The sequence below is a fragment of the Stegodyphus dumicola genome, chromosome 8 (genome assembly GCF_044657685.1).
Source record: "Stegodyphus dumicola isolate Sdum_Otavi_A_Nest chromosome 8, ASM4465768v1".
Taxonomy (NCBI): domain Eukaryota; kingdom Metazoa; phylum Arthropoda; class Arachnida; order Araneae; family Eresidae; genus Stegodyphus; species Stegodyphus dumicola.
This window is the reverse complement of record NC_140775.1, coordinates 139,753,466-139,772,663: the sequence shown is the minus strand read 5'-3', so window position 1 is coordinate 139,772,663 and position 19,198 is coordinate 139,753,466. Positions and strand designations below refer to the sequence as shown.

Below are 19,198 nucleotides of genomic sequence, written 5' to 3'. Positions count from 1 at the left end.
CTTTTTGTAGCAAAATCGTTTCCAGTAGAAAACTCAATTAAATTTTTTAAATTTAACTTTATATCGTCTTCAATGGAATTCCAAATCATGCCTAAGAAATTCGATTCACTAGTTAATTTGTTATCTGATTCCTTAATCCCATCTGAGACCCATAAATCGTTTAATGCTTTAGAATTAGTTCTTAATTTTCTGAAATTCATCCCAGCATCCTTAAATATATTAACCGCATCTACAGATAACCGATATGCATCTTCAACCGTTCCTGCTCCAAAATATAGGTCATCGACATAGACAGAAGAATTTAACATTTGGAAACTGTCCGGCATTTTATCTTTATATTTTCGAATGTGATATTTCATAGTGGCGGCCAAAATGAAAGGAGATATAGTCAAACCGAAAGCTACGCGACACATTTGCATAATCTTAAAGGAGTCATTATTTTCATTAAACCAAAGAAATTTTAGAAATTTTCTATCACCTTCAGCAATTCCTATCATCAAAAAGGCTTTTTCAACGTCTCCACAAAACGCTATCTTAAACTTACGAAAATTTAACATAATGTCTAGTATATTTGGATTTAGATTAGGTCCCGATTCAAGGCAGTCATTTAACGAATTCGTGTCCTCTGTCCTTGAGCTAGCATCGTACACAATTCTTACCTTAGTAGTTTCACTAGGTCGTATCACTGCTCGGTGAGGCATAAAATATCCCAAATTTGTATCATTATTTGGACGTTCCTCCACAATTCCTTCTAATATCTGGTTCTCAATTATATTTTTATATTCCCGAAAAATCTCCGGAGTTTTACTTAGTTTATTGTGAAGGTTTGCGAATCGTTTCTTAGCTATCTCAAAATTATTTCCTAAATTATTTGGACTGTATTTCCAGATTAAATTTGCCTCATATCTTCCGTTTTTAAACTGCAAATTTCTTTCAAACTGGTCTACTATTTCGCAGTCAATATCGGAATAATCATCAGAATCATTAATTCCCATATGTTCTAATTCCCAAAAACCTTTTAAATCTCTCAACACAACAGTGTTTGTCATTACCGCTAAATTTTCAGAACAATTTTTGTTTGTTTTATTTTTCTCGATTCCTGCGGCAACCCAACCAAACACAGAACTGACTACGTACAACCCTTCAGATATTTTAATTCTTTCAGAATAAACTACATTCCAGAATTCATCCCCTCCAATTAATATCTCAACATCTATGTTATTTTTTCTTGCGCAATCGGCGATCTGCAACCCCATATGCTCCATGAAGTCTGCAATTTGTTTACTAGGCACACTGATGGACGCCGAGGAAATAACATCCGAGATCAAACATTCAATTTTTATTTTATTATTTTGTTTCCAATTCTGAATTTCGATTTCAACGACCGGATAGGAATGATTCATTGCCTTCGTCGCACCAAATGAATAAACAGAAAGTCTTTCATAACGGATTGGAGTAAGTTTTAAATGGTCGGCCAATTTTTTCGTTATAAAGGATCTGTGACTGCCTTGATCAAGAATTAATCTAGTTAATTTTGATTTATACTTAGAACAAGCATAAACTGTACAAGTTTGTAATAATATTTCCCTAGCATTGCAGTCATTATTATTATCACCTTGAGGAACGGAAGCAATCAATTTTAAGTTTTGAACTTTATTTCTTTCCTCAGAATTCAAAGTCAGAGATTCAGTTTCATTTTTGGAATAACCTTGTTCCGACTTTTTGTTTACAAGGGATTTATTAGTACAAATCGATTCATTGTGATACATACCGCCACATTTATTACATTTAGTTTTATTTCTGCACCTTTTTGATGTATGGAATTTTTTAAAACAAGAAAAGCAGCGGTTTTCGGATCTTAGTTTCTTTAATTTATCAGAAGCATTCACTTCGCATTTAAATGACTCGTGCAAATTATCACAAAAGATGCATTTTCGGTTAACTGCAGTATGAAATGCAGCCGTGGGTGTATTTTTTACATATTTTCTAGTTTCATATTTTGATTGATCGACTCGCGGAGGCACAGAATTTTTCCTTTCGCTTAATACTAGATTTGAAGCTTCCCTGCATTCTATTTCCGTTTTAATAAATTGTGTTAATTCCGAAACTTCAACTTTATCTTTCGATCCTCTTTGCCGATTAAATTCCAAAACTAAATCGTCCGGAATTAATTTTAATAATATTGGAATTAATAAATGTCCATATGAGCCAGAAGTTACTTCTAAAGTTTCCAAATTACGAATCGAAACTTCTAATTCGTCATATAATTTACGTAAAGCCTTTACGTTAGCAGAATTTTTAACGGCTTCTAAATTGAGAATTTTATTCATGAATGAATTAATGATCAGGTCTTTTCGACCATATCTGTCCTTTAGTAATGCTACACATCTATCATAATTACTTTCTGTTAACTCAAAGCCTGACACAACATTCGAAGCTTGTCCCGTTAAGAATGTTTTTAAGTATACAAATTTTTGTATTTTTGAAAGCGTTTCGTTTTTATGTATCGAATTTTCGAAACTATTCCAAAATTCATTCCATTGTTTGGGGTCTCCCCAAAATTTATCAATCATTAATTTTGGTAATTTCAGCGTACTACTCCCACTAGAACTGGAACTTACATGCAAAATTCCATTACCACTAGACTGGTTTAAATCAGAACTTTGGGGATTCCTCGCTGGCGGTACTGCGGTAACCGCACCTAGAAACTGCTTAATTTGACTACAAGCAATTATACATTTGTCATTGTATTCTTCGCTTATACTACAATCTTCTTCAATTAAGTTAACATCAATTAACTCTTGTATTTCATCATCAAGCGTTCTCAAATTATTTTTCTTTTCGGTTAATAATTCAAACAATTCTCGTAATTCTTTAATCAAATTTTCATCCCCTTCAATTTTTAATTTATCTTCAATCACTTTAATTAACCTACTAACAGACGATCTCAATGTGGAACGTTTACGTTTCAATCTATCTAACTTCTCTTCCATTTTATTTAATTTAAATACACCCACGACAGCAATAATAAATACTTACTAATGTACTACAAATAATCACTAAATAATTAATTTAAGATTTCCCTACCTTTATTTGGAATTCCATTGGCCCTTGAATATGAAATATCCATTGAAATCGAAACACTTGGATCGAACACCTAAAATCTTCACAAAGCCTTATTTCCTTACGCCGATGCACCATCTAATAATTTTGTGCATCTCCAAATCAGATGATGGTGGTTCAGTGGGTTTACTAATTTTAACACTTTTACATTTTAAACAATATTTTAATTACTATATACAGAGCGTATTCTTAGGCCGCCGCCTTCAACATGAACAAACTTTATTCTCTTACTAAGCGAGCAACAGCGCCCTCTAGCCTTTTTCTTCAAATTACACAACAGTATTAATGTTGTAGACGTGTTACTTGACAGTGCCATTGCCAAAAAATGTTACTTCAGAAGGGCTTTATTGGTCTGTAAAAGATCATTTCAAGGTAAAAAAAACATTCCAATAAGTAATCTCGTTGGTTTTGGAAGTAATGATTGTGCCACTTATGGTGAGTACTAAGCGTGAGTGTAGTCACTACTAAAAAAGATATATCATCAACATTTAACGTGGGATGCGTTTGTCTTTCTTTTGCAGAATGTACTAGTTATTCAGTCAAGGTACTACCATCGTATCTAGAAATATTTTATAAAAGCTATCTCTCATTATTTTCCTCGTAACAGCAAAAGTGCAAGATGTGATAGATAAATCACCAAATTAACATAAACACATTGGCTATTCCGTGGCTTGGTTTAATTTATTTGATTATGGCAAGGCAAAGCACCGCAAGGACTATATTACCTTAGGTTAGGAATGCCTTCATGGAGAACTTCCTATAAGAAATTGACTCGTACCGACGGATAAACTTACAAAAACGTCCATGCTGGTAGCTCGTTTCCTTGGAATTGAGCCCAGGTCGAACTACCAATGTTCAACGACTTTATCGATCGATGGTTGGTAGACATCCCGTGGTAGTGTAACAAAAATTATTATTGAACACTGAAATGAGTTAGTTTTTCAGTGTCAATCAAAAATGGGAAAAATTGGTTGTGAAAGGAATGTTTGCAATGCTATGATCACCAAAGGAACTAAACATAAGTTTCAGGTTTTAGGATATGTACTGGAGAAAATCAGCTATTGAATCTTGAATTTTAATCTGAGGATTTCATATTACATTTGCTTCACTGAGGGGCTTCAATTGGATATAAAAATATTCTTATTTTTTCCTTAAAAGAAGAAATTATTACTTCATGCAAGCTGGTTCAAATTGATCCTAGTAATGCAATAAATCATGAAGCTCTGAATGAAATATATTTGAGAGCCCGTTGTATGGCATATTAAATTCAATCTCACTTATTGACAGTGAAAGTATATTTAAAAAAACTATTGCTTAAAAATGTCTTGTTGAACTTGGTATTCTAAACGAAAACAGATTTTCTCTAAATGGTGAGGAAACCGTCGCCAGTCTGAATGTTCGTGACCGAATATGATCATACCAAATCGCCATCCTCAGTTTTCATTACAGCAATGCAGTTCCCTCACCTTGAAAATAAATTAGATCTAGATGATGAATACAGATAATTTCATTTAAATCAAGATTTAGATCTCTGTTAAAAAGCAATCCCTTGGTTTTGGCATCTGTTACGCAATGTGGAAAATGGCCTTTAATAATTCTGAATATGAGATTTTATCTAATTGTATGACCGTCTAACTATTTTACCTCATTCTCCGACTAGCGTAGAAAAAATCTTCTTCCGAGTAAAACATACGAAAACAAAACCCACGTCACTTAAACGAGAAAAAAACTGGGAAAGATTAACTAATGACAAAACAGGCGATACATAGATCTATCTAATCAAGCCTGTTATATATAGAAACTTAAATTAAATTTAATAAAAGTAATCATGCAAAGAATTTGTTATAAAAGATACGAAAAACATCTGGAAAAAATGAGAAAATTTCAATAAAATATATGTAGAGGGAACTGAAATGCGCTTAAAATTTTGATTACAATTAAGATAAAGACATTTATGAGTGTAAAGTTTTATCTTGTTTAGGTAGCTATACGATATAATGAATACTAAGTTCCTTTTTCTGGGTTTATTTAAGTTGCAATCTAAGTTTCTCTTTCTCTCTCTCTCTCTCTTTTTTTATTTGTGAATGGGAGTGCTGGTATGCAGAATAAGATGTTTCAAATGCAATAGAGAAATTATTATTCTGTGTACCATATCTCAAATAGCTTAGCGCCTTATCAAGTCTAAATTAACATAAAATAGAAATTGCCACTACAGTTTCAAAGCATTGTATCATTGTATGTAGCACACATATAAGTTTGCCTTTGGAGCAAAAATGTATCCTACTATTCTGTAATTGATATTTACTAAAGAAAAGTCTTCAAAAGTGAACTCTTTTAATTGCAGAAGAGATCTAGTTTTCTTGTCCTGATTTATTCGCCATTCCTGAGATCTAAACACTAAATCAATCATTTTATAAGCCGCCCAGACTGTATAGTGGTTAAGGGAGTCTACTGAAGGGTCCTGGTTCGAATCCCGAAGAAGGCGTAGATGTTTGTAAATGTATGGTGTCTTTGCGGTATGGAGCACTCTAAATATATAGCGAGCCGAAAGTCCTCTCCCGTCGTTTGGTGGTAGGGGAGAGGGACACCCCTGGGAGCTCTCTCTCAAAGTTGGGGTGTAAGTAGAAGTCCAACCTTCTTGATGCTCTGGCAACCATTGTTCCGTGAGATGCATGAACAAAACAACAATAATAATCATTTTATAACGCGGGAAAAAGTTGGCAAATTTTTCTAGGACTTGCGTGGAAGGTAATGAAAATTCATAACGTTCGCGCTAACAATTTTGCGAAAACATTCGGGGTAGAGCATTTACATGACATTTAGGGGTAGGTACTAAAATTAAGTGTCCCATAAATTTGAACACTTCAAAAAAAAACCTAATAAAGTCAAAATGGGTGTGTTGGAGTATGGTACATCTAAAGATTTAACACATAAAAGGACTTTTTTTTAACCATTAGAGTAAATATTAATTCAATTTATACCAACAGACGGAGGTCTTAGTATCACATTATAAAGAGAATACGAAAAAAAAAAAAAAAAAAAAAAAAAATTAGATACTAATAATACAGCAGTCATTCTGAGCACTAAATAGCACACCATTTTAAGTGATTATTTGTATATTTGCACGATATTAGCAGTAGAGAATCATCTGTCAATGAAAATCTAAACAAAAATATATTTAAAAATATATTAAAGGGAAAAAAGACCCTGTTCTGTAAATGGGTCATTTGCCCAAATTTATGGTACAGTCTATATACCAAGGGCCAATTTAAGAATGTCCACGCTATTGGTCATTCAAATTATTTTCCCCTAACATTTAGGAATAATAAACACTAGTCAGATTAAGACTATAATTAATATAGAACATAAATTATATTTATTAATATTCTTGCAAATCGGATAACTCTGGGCTTAGATGTCGATTTCAGTGGCATTTTGAATATATTCTTTCATAAAATAATTTTTGTCGGTTAAATTTTTAAGCTGTACTGTTAGCTGTACTCTGTATCATATATAAAAATGAACACGAAATAATAAAATTAATAAAAATGAAGAATTTTCTTTGGTATGTATGGTTAGTGTTTGCAACAAGTTTTGTAAATATAGTCAAATGTATAAAAAATATGTATATCATCAGTCAAGTTCACAGCCAGTTATAGAAGAGGGGAAGATGACGCTCTGAATATATTTTATTTTTTCGAGACTACAAGAGATCTTTCTAATTAATCTTATTTTAGGGTTCGAATGGCTAATTTGGACACTCATTATTTTGAATTGGAAAAGAAAAAAAAAATTAAGGTTCCACCGAGATTTGAACTCGGATCGCTGGATTCAAAGTCCAGAGTGCTAACCATTACACCATGGAACCCCTTCCCCTTCCGGGAATCGAACCCGGGCCGCCTGGGTGAAAGCCAGGAATCCCAGCCACTAGACCACATGGGACTCAGGTGAGACTATCTAGGAACAGCTGTTGCGCGTAGCAAATCTCCATGCAGAGAATCTTGGTGTAAAAATAGCTTCTTGTTTCCCCGCAGGTGACAGTTCCACGTTTTAGGGCGATTAATATGCATCAGTGTAGTTTCTTTAACAAAAAAGCAAAAATCCTTTCACAAAATAGTGCAATGCATGCACACATGTTAAATTCCCAGAGGCACCCAATCTTAATACACAGAATAGGTATTAGATGAATAACAAAAAATACAAATATCAGTTTAAGAGCTATTGCACTGCTCGAAGACGTTAAAAAAATTCCCCTACAGTATAAAGAATACAAATTCTTCATATGGTTTCTTCTTATAATTAGTTTCTTCTATTATGCACAATTACTCCATTAAGAAGTACTGTTTTAAAAAAGGATCATCAAAGATCAAAATCAAAATTGTTTAAGGATCAAAACTGTTTATCATTATTGACAAGACAGGATCAAGGGAGATCATCAAGGATCAAAACTGTTTATCATTATTGACAAGACAGGATCAAGGGAGATCATCAAGGATCAAAATTGTTTATGATTATCGACAAAAGACGAAAACTTAATTATTTGAATATGGAAAAGCACACAGGGACTCTCTGTCTACGTATAGTTATGCTTTCGTGGAAGGGTTTTTGAAGGGAAACTGGCTCGTATTCACACTACACATAGGGAAAAACCACGAAAGCCATCCATGCAGACAGCCCATTCGTCTCGATTTTGAACCTTGATTCTGCTGCTAGTATTCAGCGATTCATAACCATTCGGCCACTGGTAGGGTTATGTTTCCTCCAAAAAGTACTTAATAGTTGCCTTAAACTAATATAATCATAATATAAAATTAAACAGTGAGAAAATAAATAAGGAAAAAAGAAATGCAAATATTAAATATACATCCAACCAAAACTTTTCTGCCAATAAGAAGCATGCCATTTACTTTCATGATCACATTATTTGATGCTTCTTCAGTTTCAAAATGAACAATTACATAGCCTTTGGAAGTGCTCTCCTCATCAGTTGACTTTACAAATGAAATTTTATGGACTTGATTTACAATAATCTTGTTACTGGCGACATGCTTTATTTTACTATTGAGTTTGTGTGAATGGCAACACTTGTTCATGTTTATGTTTCAGTAGAATAGCCACGGAGTATAATACTCCGTGAGAATACTTTATACTCCGTGAGAATAGCGTTCTTAGCCGCACTGTGCTGCAGGCAGTTTTTCTTAAATATTTCATGTTTTAGAATATCAATAAAGTTTTTATACAAAGCTGATGCTTTTAGTTCAAGGCAACAATTTGGTTCCCATGCCGGGAGCCAAATAGTATTCTTATATTTCATTAGCATAGCAAAATTTAAATTAATCAAATTTCAAGGACTTTTTTAATAAGATTACTGTACAGTGTGGAAATTCTAAAGGAAAACGGTATAAAAATTATTCATAAAAAAATATTATCTAGCTTATTTAATGGAAATTAAAACATAAAAAAGAAATTCACGAATTTATTCCACACTTGTAGAAAAATTTGTTATTTGCAAAATCTTAGAAAATCTCCTGAAATCCGCTCTGTGATAAAGTTATTGTGCTACTACACTTACAAATACGAGTTTCATTTTAAAAGTTACCTGAAATTTAATATAATTTTATTTTAAATTTATTCTTTATATTTCGTTTAGACAAATGTCTCAGTACCTTAACTTTGTAAAGGAAGAAAAACATATGCATATTTTTCTTAAGATCCAGAATTACCTTTCTGAGACTAATCTACTTTTATTAGCAGAATACGCTCAGTTTGAAATAGCGTTCATGTATTACGTGAGTTCATTTTAAGGCAACATATATATAAGCAGTTTTCTCTTCTCACTGAAATACAAACCAAGGCCAAAATACAGCATGATCTATATCCAGTTTCTTTTACCACGTGCTTGACACCAAGTCAGTGGGAGAACAAGTGAGTGAAAAAAACCTTGCCGAAATACGTGATTTTTCGGCAACCTTTACTTCAACGGACGCCTTCAAACTGGTTTTACACGGATTTGTTTTTGCAGTTGTTCAACTCGAACTCTTGACCTTTCTTGTTCGGTATACCTAGGGCGAACGAAAATTTTGATATTTATTTCATCATCACAGACCAGTTTTCGATTGAGTATGCCGGGAATGAGATAACAAGCTACATTTTTGAGTTGGGTGCGTGATTCGGGCTGACAGCTACACTATAACGGAAAATGAGAGATTTTTAAATGTTCTTGTATCCAAATGGTAAATTAATATTCCTAATTATGTATCCCTCTTTTAAGTAAATCTCTCTGAAATCTGGATCTTAATTAAGGTACAAGAGACTCATCTAGCCGTTTTCGCAAGGGAAATCCTAAGAAAAGTCGTTGGTACTGAAAATATGGGCGGTTTTTGGCGATATAGATACAGTGTCCCAAATAAAATTACATCCATAGCATGCTTTTTAGTTCGGTTTGGGCTTAACCCCCCCAAAGGGTTTGAATCCCGAAGAAGGTACAGAGGTCTGTAAGTATATAGTATCTGTGCGCCATCCAGGCACATAAAATATTGGCGAAACGAAAAGTTCTCTCAAGCGGTTTGGTGGGAGATCTTCAAATGGCTCCCCGGGGTGATCTTCATCAAAAGTAGGGGAGAACTGCACCCGTACAGTCAGTTTAACGGAAATTCTGATGTTCTGCCCGCTTCCACCTGTATAGCAACGAATTACATAAATTACATAAAGAAGGTGATATTATCAAATACAATAGCAATAACTGCATGAAATATGCTAGTCCATACTTGCGAAGCGAATTCTTCTTTAAGCTTTTAACTATAAACCAATGAGAAAATGAGTCCGAAGGTTCGATGGTTGTCTGTATCGATAGGATAGGGATTTTTACATCATTAAAATTACCAAGACAGAACTAAATGTTTCAGAAAAAAAAATCAGTACAACGAAGTGGATTTTTTTTTTTTTTTTTTTTAAATATATAGTTATACAAGCCATTAGAATCTCTTTTATACTGGAATAGAGCATAATATTGCTAATCAATAATGAAGCAATTAAGGTACCTAAATTTTCTGATGCAAAGCTTGCGATTTTAACTAGCATTTCCGATTAATCGATTCATTTTTCGGTTCGACATAAATTACATCTGAAATAGCATCAAAGCTGGCATTTTACAAATGTAGCGTTATCAATGAAAAAGAAGTTAATTTTTTAATAAAAAAACCAATAACATTATTAATGTTAATATAAATGGACAACATGGGCTGTTCTGGGGAGAAAACTTTCAGAATCGTCAAATAACACTTTAGACCTTTCAGTAGTTCAGTAACTATGTCAGTCTAATACAGTAATTCACAACCTTTCTCGCCTCATGCACCCCTTCTACCATTGCTAGGCAATAATCCCCCCTCTCCCTTAAAACACGAAAAATACATATCCATTTATTTAAATTTAGATGATTTTAATGTGTTTCATAAATTAAACAAGAAAAAGTATAGAAAATATTCATAAACAGGTTGAGAACCCCTGGTCTAACAGCTTCTACATTACAATGCTCGTCAAAATCAAAGAATAATTTGAAAATATATTATCACTAATTAAAGTTTTCAACCATTGCCCAATGGTGTAATTTTTTATGTTAATTACCTGCAAATGAATGATCGCAAATTTGTATTTCTACAAAAATCAAAATATGAAAAAAAAAAAATCACTCGACTGATGATGTGCTGTACAGTAGTTTGGTTTAGTTTATTTCATTAAGGCAAAGCACTCGAGGGCTATCTGCCTAACAGAAGAGACGTCTTCGTGGATGATTTTCTAAGGGAAACTGGCTCGTATACCCGTTACAATGGGGAAACCCGCGAAAACATCCAAGGACTCGAACCTTCTTAACCGAACTACCAGTTTTCAGTGACATTATCACTCGGCCGCTGGTGGGCCCATGTTATGCAATAGACACATGCTGTAATTCGAGTATGTGATGTTATTTAAAGTTAATATGGTTTCTGAAAGCGGTCAGAAGTCATTAGCTACGACTCGAAGATTTCATTTAAGGGCAAAAGTAACGCTTACTTGATACATTCGAAGGAAGGGGAGCTTCCATAGGCCCAAGATTCATATCAAGAACCTGGATCTGCTTTTTAAGCGGTGAACAAATAGACAGTTTGATCATGGGCGGCAAAGGGCAACAGCTGCAATCGAAGACTGCTTTCTATCATTATCGCCTCGAAAATTCGGGATGCAGTTACAAGAAAATTAGAATAAGAGCTCAAACTGGCCGTTCTGCTGATGCATAAAGATTTTTGAGATGGGGCTTTACGCTAAATAGCTAATAATTTGTGTCCCACTCACTACATCCTATAAAGGGACTCGTTTAAGGTGATGTTTTCTTCATATTCAGTGAAGCCAACAGGAAAGGCATCATGCACTGTTTACTGTTGTGTCCATATACAGCTTGAACTGTGAATCTAGATGTGTTTTGATTTGTCGAGAGAGAGAGGAATAGAAAATTTGCCTTCTTTTGTTTATGGAAAGGCCCATTTCCACAGAGGCGTTTTCATAATTTGAAATGGAATCATCAAAAACAGCCGCATCGAGTTGCATATCTTTAATGGAGATTCTTTATGTGGTTACACATATGTAGTTGAGGTCTTTGAATCCCATATAAGACTATTTAGGAGTGTTATTGGCGCAGATAGTTTAGTACTACATGACAACGTCCGTCCGTATCGAACATCTGTGATATTAGAATATTTGGAAACAGAAGATGTGTATCTCAAATGAATTGCCTGCTTACTTATCAGACTTGATTGAGCATGTGTGATTTGCCTTAGGCCGTCAAATTGCCCGAAACTCCTCTTCTGACCCTTCAGAATCTGAAAAATGCACTTTCAGGTGAGTGCTGTGCACTACCACAAGACTTGGTCAACATTTCGCTAAATTCTATGAAATCAAGAAGTAAGATTTGTAATTATTTCAGAGGTGACTATACACCATATTAAAGAGAGATTTATTGCAAAAGAGGAGAGATAATTTTCCCATCATTTTTAAATATCCAAAACATTTGATCTTAAATTCTATACGTTGATATTACTCAACTGATAAACGTAGTAGTTTATGTTAAATTATGCGCTTGTACAAATTATTTTTAATTCATTTTAATAAGTGATTGCTAAATTTGCTCGGGTCAAATTGTTTCCTGAGTTTGTTATTTAATCTATTTAAAGCCTTGACCAGATGTATACATTTCAAACCTTCGGGACCAGATGAGTTCATACAGCCCCAATTCCTCTTATTAAAGAGATTGCATTTCCAGGTGGACGTTTTGTTTCACAGCCGTTCAAATTTTCTTACGTGTTTGCTGCTGCCCGAGGAAGTGAGACAGATATTCACTGTCTCGTATGAATATAATTTTTATTAACTAGTAAATACAATATCACAGCAATAACAGAATTTTATGTTAATATTGTGTCTTATAAATTCAAACCGTTTGTCTTTTTTTTTGGACTCCGGCGTGCTATGGCTAACATTATGATTTCACTCAAAAACTAAGAAATACCGAAGTTGGTAGTGTTGCCTTTTCCTTTCACGGACCTCTGGGTTTACATTGCAACTAATGACCAGCCGCAAAAAGCACGCCTTTCTACTACTTATTTTTTGTGCTCGTCCAGATCTCTCCAAATGGAGCACGTTTGAGCTCTGATGACTAGGTATCTCCGACCGTCCCTGCATAGCTTCGAACTACTCTCAAATTGGGATATGTGTAGAAAGCAATCGCAGGGGCTCTACCAGTCAACGCCAAGCCGGATGAACAGCTTGCATCAAAGCCAAAGCATTATTGACTTTTTTGCTGGTTTAGCCGTATTTCATGAACGAAAAGTTCAATTTCTATGCGTGTTCCACAAAATGCTTGGTGCTATGCGTGGTCCTTGGTGTGTCTACAAACGTCTTTACCCGGCCTTTATTTTCGCAGCCGTTAGTCGTAGACATAGACTTCCAGTTACAAAAATGATTTAACTGACGCAAAGATTCACATTTTTGCATTTTAAAAATTTTCAAAAGTTAATCTTGTATAGAATATGAAATCTAATTTTTTATGCTCTTTAGTGATTTAATGGAGTGTAATATTCTTTAATTTCTAGTTTTGTTACAACTGGCAAGACAAAAGAATTTTCTCACAAACAATTTTTGAAACGTTAGAAAGAGGTTATTAATATTCTCTGCAGTTTTATTACTTCTGAATCTTAATCTAAAATTCACATAAAATATTCGTGAAAATAGAAGTATTTAAAATTTTTAACAATAATAATTTTGCAAATAAGCTACGTGCTGATAATACTGAAAACTGGCAATGTTTTCTCGAACAAAAATTCGGAAAGATCCCGTGAATGAGATCTCTTGTTCGAAAAAAAAAAAAAAAAAAAAAAAATTATATTGATCTGTACTTTTCACGATAATATACATATAAATGCTCGTCTCTTCACCTATTAACATCAGAAATCCTTTCCTATACGGATTTTGTTTTTTAAAATTAAGTACCATTGAGAACATTTCGCTCTTCAATTTGTGTGCGGCCCCTAAATGTGATGTTCAGCTTTAAATATCTCGGTCAATTTTTATCGAAGGGGAATCACACTTTTTATATTGCGCTCATTTAAAATGACTAGTATTTTCCTAAATATGAGTGTAGGAACTAGGGGGATGTATAAAAAATAAGATTACTTGATTTTTATAGCATACATTTTTTTTTTTTTTTTTTTCAAATTTCAAAATGCTAAAACATGACTATTTACCTCGTTTAACACATTTTTGTAAGAAGTATATCAGTATATGTTTACTATCAACGATTTCGAAAATAAAGGTCAGAGAAAGACTTTTGTGTGTACAGTATACAAAGCTTAAATTAGGTCAGATGTTATAAAATAAGACTTCGCAAAAATTGTTAAATCATTAAGTAACTAATTTATGCTGGTTTAACTAATCAAATTGTAAGTAATTCGTACTGCAAAAATGTATTTTCATGGTGAAGTTGCATCAGTAGACCAATCTGCATTCAAAAGCTTGGACCTCAAATTTGTTTACATTTCTTATGCTCAGGTATGATGCATACGTTTTAGCATTAAAAAACATTTTTTTTTCAAAATGGTCAGTATGTTGCACAATTTATCGCATTCCCAAACAGATCCATTCGTAAAACATTTTGCTTGATTATTTCAGGTGGTCTTTATAACTAACTTCCTGATAACACCGTTTTTATCAAATTAGGCTTATTATTTTTTTAACAATGAAATTGTTGCACAAATTTTTATAAATACATTAAACAAAACATTTAGATATACATTTCTTGTGCTTTTTTTTTAAACAATAAGCGGCGCAAGAATGCATAGCAGTGAACCATTTCTGTCACGGTCAGTCACGCTTTGAGATGCATTTGGTCTCAGGAAGGCCATCTTCAGTACCTCTGTTTACTGATGTTTTTAAAAGCACTGGCCACTTTGACAGATAGTGTCTAAGATAGACGATCGCCAAGGAAAAGGATCACTAATTTATTTTTAACCTAAGGATTAATTTGTTCAAAAAATGTTCTGTGTTCTATTTAAATGTTACTAGATTTTTTAAAGATATTTCATTGATAAAATTCAGAAAAATTATTCGATTTCTTGGGTAAAATGCTAGAAATCAACTCTATCATGCTCATTTTAATTCTGACCTTTACAAAGCATAATTTTTAATCTATTCTTTAATTTAATAAAAAAAAGTTTTAGATAAAAAAAACTCCTAAAATAAAGCAAAACAATTTTTTTTATGTCTGAAATTTTAACCTCAAGAACTCGCAGATTTTTACAAAGCATTGAAATACTAAATCATTTTAGCCATACTGCAAAATAAAAATTAAAAAAAAAAAAAAAATCTGAAAGTTTTCAGATTTTAAATTACGTCCAAAGGGGCATTTTTTTAACATTTTGTGTGTTAAATTTATTTATTAAATATCACATTCTTCGCACTTTCAGTTCCTATATCGGAAATGAAATTAACACGAAACTGCCGATACCGATGGTGCGCATTGTTTTCCTTTATATGTTTCAATAAGAGTGAAATTAATTTTACGTAAATTTCTAAAACGAATTCGGGAAAAAAAGTAATAATATACGAGAAACACCCAGAACAACCATTAGAGCAGGAATGAAAACTATTTAAGAAAAATCTTCTGAACAAATCATAGGACTAATTGATTGTTTTTGCCAGGTTATGTGAAAGTGTCACTCTTTATCCATTTCATAAGAAAATTTCATATTCCCATACGGATGATGCGCGCAAATACCACTTGGGCGCAACTGCCATGTGCGCAAGTGTCGCATCACCAAAGTTCTTTAAGATAATTACTTAAAGTTTCAGATGATTTTGGTTTTTAGTTGATGATTAGTGCTGTTAATTATATTCTCATACATAACGAATATTTTCCAAAATGGTTATTTGTCGGTTAAAGAGATCATAATACGAAATTCCGCCCCTTTTTAAATTCCCCTGGAAAATAGTATTTTTTTTTTTTTTTTAAATTTTCTAACTAATAATTTCTAAACTACAATCCGTGAAAAAAATAACAACGATATATTTGTTACGGTAATAAAAATTTTTGATTTCTACAATGCATATGTCAAAAAAATTTAAATGCTTCTTAACATTCAAAGTTGTAAAACAGAGACTGCCAAACTAAAAACGAATGTGATTACCATAATATTCTCTTTTCATCAACTTTATAGCTTAAAATGTGCAACAGTCACACAAAGAAAAATTCAGCATTTTGGTCTCGCACATCTTTTTGACTTGAGGGCTTACCAGAGGATCCGGTTTAACATGACATATTTTCACGAACCCCAGGACACCCGAAAAGCAAACCGAATGCAACGCACCATGAATTACTGCCATAAAAGCAATAATAGTTTCTAATGGCGGGAAAAAAAAACGAAAACCATAAAAACACAAGTTTAGCTGTCAAGCAGCTGGAACGAGTCTAATCGACTGCAAACAAAAAAAGGCGTGACGTAGTGGTTTTAGTGTACGTGTATAGCAAGTTGCAAGACGGGAAGAAAAACAAAAGAAGCGGCAAAGTATGCAGAGGGAAAATGCGCGGGATTGCAGATTCTTATAGCTCTGACTCACAAGCAGAAAATTTCTGTCGGACGATTCTATGCAGGTGTATTACATAATTGCGCAACGACGCAGCACTTTGAGGACGCATGTGAATGTTTGTGTTCCAAACATGTCAGGTGTGCAATGACAGCATTAAAAAAGAGGTGGATAATTAACGGCGAAAGCACTCGTTTGAAAACTTTTCCCCTTTTAGCGTGTTTCGAAAAATACGCATATTCTATGTCGAATTCGATTTCCGAAATGTTGCGAATTTTCTTACAGTCTTCATTTCGAATGGAATATAAAATAACGTATCATTATCTTATACAGATGAAGATATAATAATTATGTAAACTTGAAAATTTTTAACACTTTTGTTCTCCATTGTCTTTTTTTAATAAAATGTAACAAACAATTAAAATTTTTTAATTCAGGTTGTTTAGTTTTAAATTAATGACAAATCACTCGAGTTCGGGAAAATTATGCAAAAAACAAATTTCACATGAAAAGTGTTATTGCAGAATTAAACTATAATACTGTTTAGTAAATTGGTAACTCGTTATTTGTTCTTTATATCAAGAAACTGTAAGAATCATCAGATTTTTTAATTTATTCTGTGGACTTTATGCAAACGTGGTAATAGACGTCAGAGAAGTTATGGCTCCCTCTTGAATTATATGTGCTTTGTTTTGGGGAAATTATGAAATTCGAAATAAAAATTACATCTTTAGTCCAATTTCGTGTTTTTAACATTCTTGGAATTTTATGGCAGATAAAGATCCGAAAGCGCACTTATTTAAGAGGAGAGGGTAGGATAGAAAATGTGTATGCAGTATACAAAAGATTTTTAATGTAAATCAAGTAATATTGATACAAAAATAATATCACAAATGAAGAATTTTTTTTGCTTGACAAGGTCACAAGTTTACAGCAAAATGATGCTATTTAATTATTATTATCGTATTTTAATGGCAAAGCACTTGAGAGTTGTCACTCTTGAAAGAACTGCCTCATATGCAATTCTCTAACAGTAGCTGCTTCGTATGCAAGTTACATACGAGGAAAACAGCTAAACCTCATGAAGGTCGACATCAGAATAGGATATTCTAGTTAAAGGCATATTTATGATTCTTCATGAATTCCCCATCAAATGCATACTTGCAGTTAACATTATTTGGATGATTTATGACATGGTTTCTTAAACTTGTTCCAGTCGCGATCCCTTTTTATCACTAAGAATTTTACTCGACCCCAGAACCACATAATATTTACAAAAATTTTGTGGGACCCCATCAGTATTGCGCAAATCTGACACATGCGTGAGTGAAACTATCAATTTTTTCACTTGTATTGTAATATATTATTGCAGTTTTAGGTCATTAATTTATAATTTTAAGACATAGAACAATGTGAAAATTTTAAATAAGTAACAGACCAAACGACAGCGGCACATGCAAAGCAAGGAAAATGAACGTCTATATCATAAAAAAAATGCCTCAAAACATTTTCGTTATTTTCTTTGTCTGTATTGTCTTATCTTTATCTTTCAAATACATTGTGTAAAAATATTTGGTAAGTGTAAAATTATTATAATAAGTTAAAGAAATATCAAAACTGCTAAAATTTTTGGCGACCCACTGCTGTAGGTCCCAGGACCCACAGTTTAAGAAAACCTGATTTATGATATCATTCTACCGTAAAATGTTTTTCATGCAGGTGTACTTGAAGAAGCTAATGGCTTTATCGTTAACACATTTTCGATGCATTCTCTATTGCAAAACTCTTACCTGCTCGCATTTAATTAAAAATGGTTATGTACAACGAACTCTCTTGTGATGACAGGACCGGTACTAGGCTATTGCTGCTAGATTCAATCTCTGTGGGTCCACATTTATGCTGCCCAGTACCTCCTTAACATCCCGGAGACCATGGTCTAGAAAGCAGATATCAGGGCACTGTCGGCTGTGGCTATCTAAGCGCTGTTTGTGCTGGAGTTTAGTTTAGTGTCTCCTTAAATTCTAAAAATTTTGCTGAACCCCTGAATCCTACTGCTTAGTGCCTCCCCAAAATTTCAAAAATTTTCATCCCTAAATTGTGCTGCTGGGTGCTTCTCTGAATTCAAAACATTTTGTCGCCCCTAAATTATGGCGCCCAGGGCACCGTCTCTGCACCGGCCCTGTGTAACGACTACTTCTGAAAATAATTAGTATTGTAATAACATAAGTAATCATCTGTAACGAAGGCTACATCTCAAGGATGATCACGTCTACAAATTACCAAAATCACGCGGTTGTCGCATTAGATAGAATTCATTACTTTTTTGGTTATTCAGCAGATTCATAAGTGAATACTATCTTAGCGTCAGTTGTAAAATTTCAAACAATTTTTGTTTACCTCGGACATGAGAAACGTATGAGAATCATTCGTAATTATTCTAGGTTGCGACAAAAATAACTTATATGATTGATGATGGTACCAAATAATATTTTGAAGAACATTACTGTAAATTTTACATAAACTTAATATTGTGTTTTATTTATGCAACTTTGGAAAATAGATCGAAATTTAAGGAAAAATTCATATGAAAAAATTAACTTTTATTAAAAAAATGAAATTAACGAGTTATTAAAAACTTTATTGGAACTTGTAACTTGGAACATAGTGCTTTAGTGTGCTTTTAGCTTTGAGAAGCTTTTACCAATAATCATGAAATTTCCTTTAAGGCGGTGATGTTAAATTTTGTGTAAAAAACTTTATTTAATAGTTTAGTGATATATCTACAATTAATTTCATCATGTGCTTAATATGCAGACAATTGAGAACTACAACTCGTAAATTTCCTTGTTGTCATGTGATTTAATCTGCAAAAATTTTCTGGCAGATGTTCGAAATTTAAGGTATTTCTCCCACCTTCTTGGCATGCCTTCGTGGTGTGGTGCACGCTGGGCGCGTATTCCAGAGGTCCGCG

At 33.3% G+C, this 19,198-nt stretch overlaps 1 non-coding gene across 1 annotated transcript; it reads right to left on the bottom strand.

The window, feature by feature from the left end:
• Nucleotides 1-6,919: 6,919 nt before the first annotated feature.
• On the bottom strand, nucleotides 6,920-6,991 carry TRNAQ-UUG (transfer RNA glutamine (anticodon UUG)). Its single transcript has one exon. It is a non-coding gene; the product is annotated as a tRNA-Gln (tRNA).
• Nucleotides 6,992-19,198: the final 12,207 nt, after the last annotated feature.